This window comes from Crocuta crocuta, unplaced genomic scaffold, assembly GCF_008692635.1.
Source record: "Crocuta crocuta isolate KB4526 unplaced genomic scaffold, BGI_CrCroc_1.0 scaffold288, whole genome shotgun sequence".
NCBI classification, from domain to species: Eukaryota; Metazoa; Chordata; class Mammalia; order Carnivora; family Hyaenidae; genus Crocuta; species Crocuta crocuta.
Window position 1 is genome coordinate 4,204,733 of NW_027532607.1, and position 12,352 is coordinate 4,217,084.

Genomic DNA, 12,352 nt, shown 5'->3' on the forward strand with positions numbered 1-12,352 from the left:
TTGAAATCATTGTCTCAGTGAAGTTCTTTTGTCTTAAAAGATTCATGGTAACACAAAATGTATTTTACTGCTATAACTAAAATGTATTTATAATAAAATGCCTTTTTAATAATTTGGAGATGTGTTTATTACATGTGAACCGCAATCCTCTGCTTCCTTTTACTTTTATGATCAAAGGTCTGACAGCAGTTAGGCATAGCCCTCTGCCTTCATTTTCAGTACTAATCAGTGAAACTAGCCCAAAGTAACAACTCCGTGTTAATTTGCAAAATTCAAACCAGTTTCTGGAAATCTGCAACTTCACTTAAATCTCTGAACCCCAGCAGTAGAAAAGGCCTAAAGGCCTAAGGTGTTACCCGCAGGGGGTCGGCAAGAAAAAACGTGCCTTTCCTGAGCTGCCGTTCGACACAGATTTAGGAATCGGGAAAAATCACCAGAGTCCCTTGTCGATACTGTGTTTGTGCAGCCCGGAATTTATTTCAGAACTCGTAAACCTAGTTTATGTCAATATACTATATGGGTATAGTAACACGCCACACAGTGGTGTGACAAGCATTAATTCAAAGATCTCCCCCCCCACCCCCACCCCCAAAATGCTGGCTGTGCAGAACCTGGCCCTGAGTCAGGGTCTTATTTTTGTTGGGGAAATAATTCTTTGTATCAGCCATGATGTGATTTTGAGAAGCGTTAGCAGGTCACAGAATGTGTGTGTGCCCCGGCTATTTTATTTTGAACATCCCATTAATGTGGCATCATAAATCTAACTTGAATATACTGTGCCTGAAGTTTGTAAATGGAAGCGGATAGGGCCATCATCCTTTCCCAAGGACGATGTATAATCCTTCCTCGTAGCAGCGAGTCCGTTTTTAAGCCAAGGATCTTGCTTTCTTTGAGTCGAATTGATATGATGTGACATACATCATCTCTGGGTTTGGGAAAGAGAAACACTTCTTTACATAGAAATCAAATGGACTTGGAGGCTTCCTGGGCTGCCGTCTGCTCTACACGAAGTAACCCGGGCCCATCTTCAGTGGGAAAATGCAGATAAGACTGTCAGGTGCTCCTCCCCTTGCCGCACCGGTGCCGCACCCCCCCCTCACAAGGCATTTTTCTGAGACTGATATTAGTGTGAAAGTTCGTGAGAAAATATAATTTCATCCGAACTGCAAGGCGGGGCCGTTGTGAGTGGCGTGCCGTTCAAGCACAAAGATGGAAAGTTAGCCTAGGGCAGGGAGAGCGGGAATGGGCTGGTTACACTGCAGCATCCAAATAAATACCGCTGTGGTTGGTTTCAAGCAGCTGAAGACCCCTTAGTCTGAAATGGACTCTGCCGCTTGACTTACCCAGTGTTGTCCAAATAAACCACTCCTCTAGTGGGAGAGGAAATCCTTTCTTCAGGTTTGAGGAACCCCATCTTTAAAAAAGTATATATTTTTTTAATGTTTATTTATTTTAGAGAGAGAGAGACAGAGTATGAGCAGGGGAGGGGCAGAGAGGGAGGGAGACACAATCTGAAGCAGGCTCCAGGCTCTGAGCTGTCGGCACAGAGCCCAATGCGGGGCTTGAACTCACAAATGGTGAGATCATGGCCTGAGCTGAAGTCAGGCCCCTAACCGACGGAGCCCCCCAGGCGCCCCGAGGACCCCCATCTTGACTGCATTGCCTCTCAGTCCATCCTACCACCTGCAGCCAGAATTACTTTCCTGAAACAGAGCTAATCATGCCACTCTTCTGAGACGCCTTCAGTGGTTTCCCGTCACACCCTGAATTTCTTAGCTGGACGTGGGAGGCACCCCTCTTACCACCCCCCGACAAGTCTTGTTCCCAAGTATTACATACAGCAAGCTAAATCAGACCGCTTGCCATTCTTCCCTGGAGGAGTCCTTGACTTTTTGGGGGCATGCCTTCAGCACTCACACCTCCAACCCCAGGTTTACTTCGGGGAGCTCTACTCACTATTGAAGGCTGTAAACTCCACTTCCCGTAGTCACCAGGTGGAATTAGCCCCTTTTCGCTCTGCATGCAATTCAGCCTAATACTTCTGTCATGGTTTGTGTATTACAGGTAGGAGTGTGTGAGTTTCTGGGTGGCAGAGATCATGTCCTATGAACTCTAAACCTACTGACCCTATGCCTTTTGCATAGCAGGCCCTAGGCCCTCGGACGCTTGCTGAGCTGGCTGGCTCCCAGGCTGGGATTGAGAGAGGAGCCTCAGGCTTCCCCCTCCCCCTCCCCCTCCCCCTGACGTCCTTTGCCAGTGCTGGATGGCCAGTTGGCGACTGGGTAGGTGCATGGCCTAGAGCCGCAGGAGGAGGGAGCCGTCCTGTGCGGCCATGCCCCCACCGTCTCCGCACAGCTCCCCGAGCAGTGACAAAGCCTTAGCATCCACCGGTATTTTGTGTCTTGCCAGGTATTACTGCTTAGATCCCTTAGATTGACAGCTTCACCGTGGTTATGTCAATTTTGATGGATGCTGCCTGCTTCAGCGCAGCCCCGTCTGCAGGCACATACCTACCATGCAGCGTTTCGGAAAGCGATGAAATGGCCCTTTGTCGGAAGCCAGCTCTGGCTGATTGTTAATCCACAGAGGGAGGTAATTAAATTGAATAGAAGCTGCAGCCCGCAAAATCCATGGTATTCTCCCCTCCTTAGCTCATTAAAGTCGGTGCTCCGCAAATTGATTTGAACCACTGTTTCAGGAAACGGCTGCTAATCCCCAGCAGAAAGTGGCTCTGGTGAGGTGCTCAGAGGAGCCAGCCAAGGACTCTGGAAGGTGGGCGTGGCCGGCGGGTGCAGGGCACCCCGCTCCGTGCACCCCTGCAAAGGAAACCAGTGGTGAGATGCTGTTTGCTGACTAATCGAACAGAAAAATAATCGGAGTATCTGATGGCGAGCCTTCTGGATGTGAGCAGAGTGCCTGGGAGTTTGGAGACCTTGCAAGGGAAGCTTGGAAACGTTCTAATGAGTGTTGAGCATTTTGTCCCCTTTATGTACAAAAGCCACCAGGGAGCCACAAGGGAAGGGGCTGAAGTCACAGAGTGGGGGCTTTTCTCCGTGCCCGCCCTTCCCACCCACCTGCTGGTCAGGTCTTTCATCCGTTTGGAATCCAGACCCGTCCGTGTTGTCACGAAGCCAAACGCCCGCTCTAGGCTGAGGCTCTTTTTCTAAGAGAAAGTTTTGAGGATGCAATCCTTTTAGCTGTGTGACCCGGCTTAATGCTGGTTACATAACCCGAGACAAAAACGGAGGGTCGTTGGAAGGGGGGTAAGCTTTATCTGATGGATCAGACCTCCTCGGGGTGGCGCCATGGGCCTCTGAGGACCCACATAATTCCTACTGGGCTAGGTTTGCTAACAGGGAGGAAGATAAAACTATTTTGAAGAAAACGTTGTGATCTAGCGTAATTGAAAGTAGTTTTGAGCCTTCCAGCAAAGCACTTCTGGAAATCTGTTCTTGCGGGCTGTCAGCTGGTGTGCTCTAGCCCAGAGAGTCGCCTCAGCTGGGAGATCTGTGACCATGTGCTCCGTTAGAGCGAGTCCAGCTCGCTGGGTCTCATGCATCACGAGCCGCTCTGGCTGCGGCCAGCCAAGGCCAGGGAGCTGGCTCGCCCAGGAGCCCTGTCAACCCCCCCTCGCTTCTAGAGGCCTTGCTGCACTCCCTGGCCGTTTCCCGCGGGGCCATCCTCCCCACCCGTCTCCTGCCTCCACCGCCTTCTAGCTCATGCACCTGCTCAACGCGCCAGTGGGTCCCCAGGGCACCGTGTGCTGGCTGCCGTGCGGAGGGTTTGGAGAAAGGACTGGTGTGGGGAAGGTTCTAGCTGCTGGGATAATTCTGAAGAAAATGCAGCCCTTCTCTTCAAAGAGTTTATAATCTGGCCAGGCACGAAGACATGATGAATCGCTCACGGTGGGGTAAGTAGCGGAAACATGAGCACAGCGTCAAGGGCACATGAAGGAGGGAAGCATGAATTTTGCATGAGGGGTTGAAGAACATGTCACCCTGCGATGTCTGAGCCGGGCTCCGCGGAATAAGTGGGACTTCAGCAGGCTCGGGAAAGGGTGCAGGCCACATGCCCCTTTGTGCAGGTCTGCAGCCAGACCCCACAGAAGTTCAGGGTTTTTTTTTTTTTTTTAATCTTTATTTTTGAGAGAGAGAGAGAGGGAGAGAGAGAGAGACAGCATGTGAGCGGGGGAGGGGCAGACAGAGAGGGAGACACAGAATCCGAAACAGGCTCCAGGCTCCGAGCTAGTTGTCAACACAGAACCCGATGCGGGGCTCGAACTCACAAAACACGAGTTCATGACCTGAGCCGAAGTTGGACGATCAACCAACTGAGCCGCCCAGGCGCCCAACACAGCACTTCAGCTGTAAATCATCTGCCATCGAACTGCAAGTCCCTAAAGGACGGGGCCTCATTATGTCCTGGGTTAGCACAGTGCCCAGCATGCAGTGTTGATACTCAGTGAGGCAGACGGAGTAATGGTCCCCAAAGATGTCCACATTCAAGTCCTCGGAGCCTATGAACATATGCCCACATCCGAATCCCTGGGACCTGATACATTTTGTGGATAAAGGGACTTTGCAGGATAAGTTAAGAGCCTTGAGACGGGGAGATTATCTTGGATTATCTGGACGGGCCCAGTGTCATCACAAAGGTCCTACCAAGAGGCAGGCAGGAAGGTCAAAGTCAGAGAAGTGGATGAGATGACAGAAAGAGAGGTCGGAAGGACGCACGGACCCAGGTAGGTGGGTGTCTCTGGGAACTTCACACCTGGAGCCTCCATGGGGAGCCAGGTCTGCTCGCGCCTTGATCTTAGCCTTACAAAGATCATTTCAAACTTCTGACCTCCAGATCTGTCAGAGAATCAATCTCTGTTATTTTTACCACGAAGTTTGTGTGATTTGTTACAGCATCAAAAGGAAGGAAATATAATCAAAAGCATGTATTTGCTTGAGGGAAGGACATCCCTTGTGTAAAAGATGTGAACGGGCTTGGCGTGTTTGGAAAACCTTTTCTCTCGGTGGCCAGTGCGCAGGACACAAGTGGCAGAGAGAGGGGAGCGGAGGCTGGCCGCGGGGGGCACCGGGGGGCAGCAGGGGAGCAAGACCGGGGTGCGGGTTTGGGAATCATTTCAAAGCAGAATCTGTGAGGGGTGGCTCGGTGAGCGAGCCGGGAGTCAGTCCACAAACCTATAGCAATTGATGGCTTGAGCGAACAGGCGGATAAGGTGCCATTAAAATGAGGGAACAGAAAGCCCAGAATAGGTTTGGATAAGAAGTCAGAGGTCGGGTCCGGACTTAGGTTTCTGGGGTGGTCTGGGACGTCTGGGGTGCAGGCAGGCGCCTGTGGGAACTGACACCCACAACGGAAGACGGGCTGGAGACGCAGGCTGGGATGCGAGTCACAGGTTTTAAGTTTATTTTTTGAGAGAGAGAGAGAGCGAGAGCCAGGGAAGTGCAGAGAGACAGAAAGAGAGAGAGAGGGAGAGAGAATCCCAAGCAGGCTCCACACCGTCAGCACAGAGCCAACGTAGGGCTCAAACTCACAGAATGTGAGCTCATGACCTGAGCCAAAACCAAGAATCAGATGCTTAACGTAATGAGCCACCCAGGCGCCCCAGGAGTGTCATGTCTTAGAAACTGCGATGTGAGATGGAGGAGCCAAAGATGCGGAAACGTGGAGACACCCAAGCTTAGGTGGTAAAAATAGGAACGTTGTAAAGAGAAAGAGAACGAAGAGAAAATGCGGGGAGTTTTACGAGGGAGCAGAGACCCAAAGTACAAAACGCTACTAAGAGGGTCTAGGAGAATGTGGTTGGCGACGGGGAGGTCACGGGTGGCCTCCAGGAGAGCATCTTGGGGGGTGCAAGTCTTGGGGGGGCGCAAGACGGACGCCATGGCTGGAGGTGTGGGTGCAAAGCCAATCAGTGGTGAGGAAGAATTATTTCAGGACACGCATGCGCCGACAGGAGGTGGGAGGCGAGGAGGAAGACCTGGTAGCAGGGACGCTTCCTGTCCTAATGCTGTCTAGCCACTCTCCCCACCTGCCATCCCTGAGCCTTCAGCTGTCGCTCCTCGGTGCCCCCAGGAGTCTGCCTTCGAGGTACCACTTGCTTCCTCAAAAACCTTTCCTGGCCTTCCAGAAGATAAGCCATGGAAACTTTATTTTAAGGAGATTTTTCTTTCTTTCTTGAACTTAACGAATGCATGATTTGCTTCATGGAATGCAGCTGGGAAGGAACCTTAAAGATCATCTAATGAAGATTTCCAAGCATTGTAAGCAACAGAACCCCTTTCTCAAACGGTCTACAGTTAGAATCTAAATATATATATAATAAGTAAAGTCGGCATTTTACTTTTATAAATTCCTTTCGTGAATACAGTTGATAATGGCTTCTTGTAAACTCAATTCATTAGAGCAATCATGATATTCTGAAGAACACAAGCCTTTGAAATTCGAATGTCTGAAAGATACAGTCTCATACCTCAATATAACCCTGTTTTACTTATTTATTAAATTTTTTAAAATGTTTATTAACTTTTGAAAGAGACAGAGCATGAGTGGGGGAGGGGCAGAGAGACAGGAAGACACAGAACCCAAAGCAGGCTCCGGGCTCTGAGCTGTCAGCACAGAGCCTGACACGCAGCTTGAACTCACGAACCGGTAGATCATGACCTGAGACGAAGTCAGACACTTAACTGGCTGAGCCACCCAGGTGCCCTGATTTTATTTATTTTTTTTAATGTTTAATATCGAGAGAGAGTGTGTGAGTAGGAGAGAGGCAGAGAGAGGGAGACAGAATGGAAAGCAGGCTCCAGGCTCTGAACTGTCAGCACAGAGCCGGACTCAGGACTGAAAATCACGGACTGCGAGATCACGACCCAAGCCAAAGTCAGACACTTAACCGACTGAGTCACCCAGGCGCCCCAACCCTATTTTATTTTGTTTGGGTTGGACAATAAGAGCAAACATTGTGACTTATGAAGACAAACAGTGGTATACTCACTGGTACCATTTGGTGCGGGCAGACTGCATAAATTTGAGTTTACAAACAAAAGTCCTAATCCCTAAAGCACAGACAAGAAATTGAAATGCGGGCCGGGAAATGTATGAAGAGCCATTGTGTTACGATCTCCCTAGGAGGAAGTTACAGCCCCAGTTTTAAGTCTAACATGCTGCTAACATGATGCACAGAACATAGATCAGTGCATGTTAGTTTAGTTCCAGTTAAACTGGAGTCCAGTATCTGTGCAGCTCGCCAACGACCTTCCAGAACCACGCATTGGTCTCTTCAGGAAGCTGGGACCCAGCAAGATTGAACCCATATTACACAGCAAGACAGCGAACAGCTCAGTTTCGGGGAGGAGAAAAGAATGTGGTTCTGATTTTTTGCTTCACTGCTTACTAGCTGTGTGACCCTGGGTTACTCAACCTCGCTGACTCAGTTTCTTCATCTGTTAAATGGGGATAACAGTGGCTAACATTCAGGGTTGTTGTGAGCCTTAAGGGAGAAAACACACGTCAGGTGCTTGACTCGGCTTAACTGCCCGCGTTATCACTCAAGTGAATTTTACAGTGAGTTTTTAAATGCGTAAGTCATGTTTCCTGAGGTGAGGGTCCATACAATGTGTAGCCCCAGAGAACAGTAGGGGACTCTGGTCCAACATGAGCTAGTCAACTGTTTGCTGGTGAGGAAACTGAGGCCCTGAGAAAGTCCACAGCTGCCCTGGTCTAGAACTCACCATCACACCCCAGGTCTGGCACATAGTAGGGCCTCAGAGATGAAGGTAATTGAGGGTATACCTTGGCATGGGAAACTGAACTCAGCGCCCTCATCAATTCAAGTGGAATCCTCTAGTGACTGGCAACCCCCTGGGGTCTTTACCCCACTCAGAAACCTGCATTCATTGCTTCCCTCAAAGCAATTTATTGTCCCTCCTTCCCTCCATGCTGCCTCCCTTAAGGCACCTACTGTGCATTGGGCCTCCAGTCCGGCAGTGGATGCGCCAGCCAGCTCTGCTCTTCGCGCACTTTCAGCCTGTGTTGGAAGCAGACCTTGAGCGGGGCAATGAGAAGAGTGATGTGTGTCAACAGAGCTTTTGCCATCGAGGCCACGGGGGCTCCTTGGGTGGAGGGACGGAGCCAGGTCTCTTGGGTCTTGAGACATCTATCTGAAGAAGGCGAGAAGGAGAAGCCTCTTTCAACCAGATCTCCCGTGTCTGCCTGCAGCGGGAAGTCACACTTCAGTGAAACCCACACAACTGTCGTTCTCTGGTGTTCCTGGAGCCCAGCTCCAGTTTCCTCCCCCTTAGACCCAGGAGATTATACACGGCTGCATCCCTGCCTCTCGGATGCTTCCAGCTAAACTTCATCCTTGACTTCATCAGCTTCATTAGGGCTTTGAAACGCTTAGCGCCTGGTGGCCCCAAGGCTCTTGGAAATTTGCCTGTAACCATAGCACTCTGGGGCCGTGAGGTGGGAAGGGTGTCTGCTGTTTAAAGTGGTGACTTGGGAATTTGTTTTTGAGCTCCCTAAGCTCAGAGCCCAGGACTCTCAGGTCACGGCTGTGAATCCCCCATTCTCCATTCCTTCGTGGGGGTTACCAGGGCCACTTGGTGGGTGAAAAGAGAGGCAAGCCTATGGGCACCTGGGTGGCTCAGTTGGTTGAGTGTCCATCTCTGGCTCAGGTCATGATCTCACGGTTCGTGGGTTCGAGCCCCACGTCGGGCTCTGGACTAACAGCTCAGAGCCTGGAGCCTGTCTTCGGATTCTGTGTCTCCCTCTTTCTCTGACCCTCCCTTCTCTGCTCATGCTGTCTCACTCTCTCTCAAAAATAAATAAAACATTTTAAAAAATTTAAAAAAAAGAGAGAGGCAAGCCTAAACCCAAATCAACACACATTTCCAAGAGGCCATCGGGTCTTTCCTGTTCGGGCCGAAGGAGAGAGTATCGCCCCTTGTAATGGCAATTATCTCAACTTTCCTCACCACGCAGGAATCGCACCTTGTTGGCAGGGGTGGGGTGGGGATTAATTAATTAATTAATTCCTGCCAAGGAAAAACACCATGAAATATGGGCTAGAGGGGACCATGGCCAGCTGCACCCTCAACACCAGTAACCGGTGTAATAGATGTGTTCCATATCGTGGGTTTATGAGTACCTTATCTCTACTCCAGATCTCTTCTGAAAGTGAGCAGGGTATATATTAGGGATGAAGTTGTAAGTAAAATATTTGATCAAAATGGGACGAGTCATGGTGGTGGAGAAAACATTGCCATGGGATGTGACCAAAATCCATTTTATTGGGGCAGCCAGGAAAAAAGGAGTCACACAGACATCCTTGAAAGTTTTAGTCTCAAGGAGGGGCTAGTAAGAACCAAGCCACTGGCCAGGACCTACTTACTGTGTGTTAGCCAACGAGGGTGAGATGTCTCTGTGCCCCCCTGGCCGCCTAGTCACTGGGCAGAGGTCAGACTGACTGGTAAAGGGCCCCCTGGTTAGACGGGGGGGGGGGGGAGGGCCAGCAGCCTTGGTTCTCAGTCCTGTTCCGGTGCCAGTGAACCAGGTCGCAGGAAGCAAGCCTTTCCCTGCCCTTCAGTTTTCTTTGTACGCTGGGGACAGTTGTGGTTATTTGCCACCTCCATGCCAAGCCAGAGGAGCATGACACGACAGGAAAAATCAATAATACGGTCCTGTCTTCATGTAAAATGTCGATATTGTGCTCATCATGGATATTTTGCAATAATTTTTATTTAAAAAATGTCACACTTGGGGTGCCTGGGTAGCTTAGTTGGTTAAGCGTCCGACTCTTGATCTGGGCTCAGGTCATGATCTCGCGATTCATGAATTCGAGCCCCACGTCGGGCTCTGCCCTGACAGTGCGGAGCCTGCTTGGGATTCTCTGTCTCCCTCTCTCTCAGCCCCTCCCTCCACCCTCTCTCTCAAAATCAATAAAGAAACATTAAAGAGTTTTTGTAAATGTCACACTTAGTATACGTCCAGAAGAATTGCAAACAGAGTCCCCAGAGTCCCAAAGACATACTTGAACGTCCATGTTCCCAGCAGCATTCCACAGTAGCCAAAAGGTGGAAACACCCAAGCGTCCATTAACGGATGAATGGATAAGCAAACCATGATACGGTCCTACAGTGGAGTATTACTTAGCCTTAAAGAGGGAGGAGGATCTGGGGTGCCCGGGTGGCTTAGTCGGTTGAGCGTCCGACTTTCGCTCAGGTCATGATCTCGCGGTTCGTGGGTTCGAGCCCCGCGTCGGGCTCTGTGCTGACTGCCAGCTCAGAGCCTGGAGCCTGTTTCAGTCTGTGACTCCCTCTCTCTCTGACCCTCCCCTGCTCACGCTGTCTCTCTCTCTCCTAGAAATAAATAAAAATGTTTTTAAAAAAATTAAAAAAAAAAAAAGAGGGAGGAGGATCTGACATAGGCTACAACATCGATGAACCTTGAGGACATTATGCTAAGTGAGATAAACCAGACAGAAAAGGACAGATACTGTAGGGTCCCACTTACACGAGGTCCCTACAGTAGCCAGATTCATAGAGACAGGAGAGTGGTGGTTGGCGGTTGCCAGGGGCTCGGGGGAGGGGCGATGCAGAGTTGCTTGGCGGGGACAGAGTTTCATTTTGGGACAATGAAAAGAGTTCGGAGATGGGTTGCCTAACGCTGTGAATGGACTCAACATTATCGACCTTAAAAAGGGTTAAGATGGTACATTTCATGCTGTATGTATTTTACCACAATTAAGGAAAAACATCTCACTCTCAAATATGTATCTCGATGACGGAATTGCTAGTCCTGGCTCCTCGTGGAATCCAGTGAATTCTAAAAAGCTGAGAGAGTGAAAGTGTTAGGAAATCTTGGCCCGGCAGCCGTTAAATTCACACCCACCCAGGCAAGGACTCAGGACTCCCCGCCCCGTGTGGCTGCTTCATTTTTGGGCCCTGGGGGCGTGGCCTGGCTGCGCCCTGGCTCCCAGGTCCAGAGGATGCCCTGAATCGCCACCAGACCTAAGCAGAGCAAGACTGACCAAGTGCCCATTCCGGACCGCGTTCCGGGCAAGCGTAGGTCCGTGGAGAAAAAGGTGGTGTCTTTCATTGGCTTGGTTGATCTGTTTCTCTGTTGGCATGAGGCTCTGTTTTGCTTGATGGCGTTATGTTTGTCTCCACAGCAGCAGCGGGAGCAGATGCGGTAATGACAGGCTCTCTGGCAGCTACCCTCTGACCCTTTTGTCTGCAAAGTAGTTTTGGGCACACCTGTCTCTCTCAAAAGAGTTCAAATTCTGCGAAGACATAGGATTCTGTGCAGTTGCGATTGCACTCAGACATGGTCCCTGGTGCAGAAAACACAGGCACCCACGTGGGAATATAAAATGCCCGGCAGTCTAACTCTGGTAAAAGTAATAATAATGATGATGATGATAAGACAACAGCACTGACTTCCAACATGGGAGTTTGCAGGATGGGGTCATCTATCTGTCTTCCTTCCTACTCGTAAACCGTGGCCGCTGGCTGGCCCAGACTTTCATTTTCCTATTCTCCTACCTGGAGCACGCTTGTCCCGGGTCTGGCTTTGTCTCTTTGGGACAGTGTCCTGCTGGTGGCTGTAGGACGTCAGCTGTGTGGACTCTTTGACAGCTCACCTGCCAGCCTCCCTTCTCTGCGGCTCCCAGGCTTTGGCTCTGTGACATTTATGTCACCCTGCTCGCTTTGACCCTTCTGCTTTCACAACCATGTACCAGACATTTGCACTGTCCCTGGCTGGAAAGGAGGCTGGGCTGTGCCCTCTGTCCCCAGGGCTCCTCAGCCACGCCTGCAAGTCCAGCCCAACCCCCCGAGATGATAGAGAAGAATCTTTTTTTTGTTTTAATTTTTAAAAAGGTTTTATTTCTTTTTGACACACACACACACACACACACACACACACACACACACACNTGAGACAGAGAGAGAAAAAACATGAGCAAGAGAGGGTCAGAGAGAGAGAGGGAGACACAGAATCCGGAGCAGGCTCCAGGCTCTGAGCTGTCAGCACAGAGTCCGATGCGGGGCTTGAACCCACAAACCGTGAGATCGTGACCTGAGACGAAGTCAACTGACGGAGCCTCCCAGGTGCCCCTGAGAAGAATTTTGACAAGCCCACCACGGCCACCACCCAGATGCCCCCAGACTCATACTTCTTGCTTTTAATTTGTTCTAAACAACGAACGAGTCTCTTTCCTCTCATGCGACAGATGGGAACAGAGTGGGGTTAACGGACTCACAGACGAGCGTAGTTACTCCGGAACAGGGCTCCACAAACTTTTCTCATCAAGGCCCGGGGGGTGCGAGCCAGTCTGCCA